We start from the raw sequence: 2298 nt of genomic DNA, 5'->3' as shown, positions 1-2298 counted from the left end.
ATATCACCAAATAGATGGGAAGGGCCCGCCGCCACTCCCTTCCCCCCCAGGGGTATAGGCGGGCCCTATCCATCTATACCGGGGGCCTTAAGAGACAGATGAAGTAGAGGTTTCCGTCTATGTAACCCCATAAGCAGTAGTTGCCATAAACTAGTAACACCAGTAAGAAACTACAAATTGAGAAAATCAATAAAGTAAGAAATAAGAAATTAAAAATTGATAAAATCAATAAAGTAAGAAAGAAAAAAATCAATAAAGTAAGAAAGAAAAAAATCAACATAACAATAAATAAAAGAAAAAAAACATAAAGAGATAAGCAAATTTATGTATCCTCTCATTTGGGTTGGCTGGAGTCGGGGTAAGGTTTACATTGTTGCTTATGCCGAATATAGCCCTCCGAATATAGTCAAAACTTTGGAGTAAAGTTGAAAACTTCTAAAAGAAAATATTAAATCTCTCTAACAGAGAAATAATTTGTCTCACCCATTTCATTCGTTTATAACATCTCTGAGTCAAGAAGTTATTTTCCTAGTCTTTCTCTTTCGATTTGGTTTCTCTTCGTTGATTCTTCTCTCTTTCGGCGTTCATTTCATCAATACCTACCTAAACTCTATTTGAAAGCCAAAAAAGAAGTGAAGGCAAAATAGAAACGCACTATTTTAGACCCGAGGGATGGTGTACACTTACTTCGTTTCGCCGTTATAGGCGGACCTACCCTATTCTATTTTATATAGTGATCCTCATTCGTCGTCATAAAGGCGTAGCTATTTGGGGCGTGAAACGGCATTCGTAAAGTCAAGTTCCACTAAGTGTTTTAGGTATTAGTCTATTTTAGTCTATTTGTTTTCATATTTCCAAGTGGAGAAATTTCATGGCATTCAATTGCAAAAGCATGATTCCAATGGTATTGAACTATCAGTTATTCTCTAAAATTAAATGCTAAGAAAGCATTCTCAGGAATTTTCATTTTTAGACTTTGTGAATCATTTTCTATCAGTCTCCTTTAGCCTTATATATGATGTTTCACCACCAAGAATATTTCCATAAATTAAAAAGATTTTACAGCTCAATGATGCAACGAAGGTTGGAGATTGGTATATATACAAAGGCATTGAGATCATATTATATGGATGTGAGTTGGCACCTTATAGGTTACCCATTTTTCTACCTATAAGGATTTTTGCATTGGGATTTATTAGGCAAAGTTTAAATGTGGATCAAGCTCATTTTCTGCCAAGGAAACACCCTACTATCTTTAAATTAAAGGTATAAGTGGGACCATTCCTAGTGAACACTAGAGAAGCAACAACAAAAATTGAAATTATGTTACAAGAGATGAAGTTTTCTCAAGGAAAAATTTGGCACTCTGATCAACACGGGGTAATTTCAAGCAAAAGGATTGAATAAAAAAATGTCCCTTATAGACATGTGCCAGAGCATGCACTAGAAAAATATGCTAATAAGGAAGTGTTGGAGAAAGAACCTGCAACAGTGACACAACAAATTATTGAAATAATTGAACTGGAGATTGTTGCACCAGTGGCATAGGAAACTACCATAGCAAAGAAATCATCACCATTAGACCTATTGGAAAATCCTCAACCAAAATAAAAGGAGTTAAAAAGAGTATTTTTGGAAACTCAACATTCAGCTTCAGAATCAGGGGATGCAAAATTCATAATGGAAAAGAGATAGAGTGGAAGAGTCAGAGGCTTTTGTTCATAAGTTACATCAAGAGAGCAAATTGCATCAAGCGGGCCTATTTTGAATTTATATTTGTTTCCATTTGTAGCCTTTAGATTTGGAGCATCAACAACTAGCATGTCGCCTACCACTTATTCTAAACAAAAAAGCATATTTTCCCAATTCAAGGAAATAAAAAATAGAAATGCAAAATTGAACCACAAAGCCTGCAATGAGCTTTGGAATCAAGGCTCAGTTTCCCAAACTAGATTGTTGTGAGCCCTTGATTATGAAAAGGAGAAGCTTCAAATGGTGGCCTTCGAGCCGAAATCTCAAATCATTAAGACAACAGAAGATTATAAAGCCTCTAAGCTTAAAATTGATTTAAAAAATATTCATGTAATTGATCAGATGGATCTTCATAGACAAACTGGAGAGATGTTATGTAGAAGTTTTTCAAGCTCAGCTGCAAGTGTTACTAGGCTTGATAATTTGTTGATTAAAGTCAATAATTAGATTAAATCAAAGAATATTTATACTAGAACCAAACAGATGAAGATTTACAATTTAGAAAACATCATTATCAAGCTGGGAGTGGATCCAAATGATTCATCT

This window comes from Pinus tabuliformis, chromosome 5_1 (genome assembly GCF_031772625.1).
Source record: "Pinus tabuliformis cultivar Carrire ecotype Pingquan chromosome 5_1, CPIR1, whole genome shotgun sequence".
In the NCBI taxonomy this organism is placed as follows: domain Eukaryota; kingdom Viridiplantae; phylum Streptophyta; class Pinopsida; order Pinales; family Pinaceae; genus Pinus; species Pinus tabuliformis.
The sequence above is the reverse complement of the archived record's forward strand: the minus strand, read 5'-3'. Positions refer to the sequence as shown.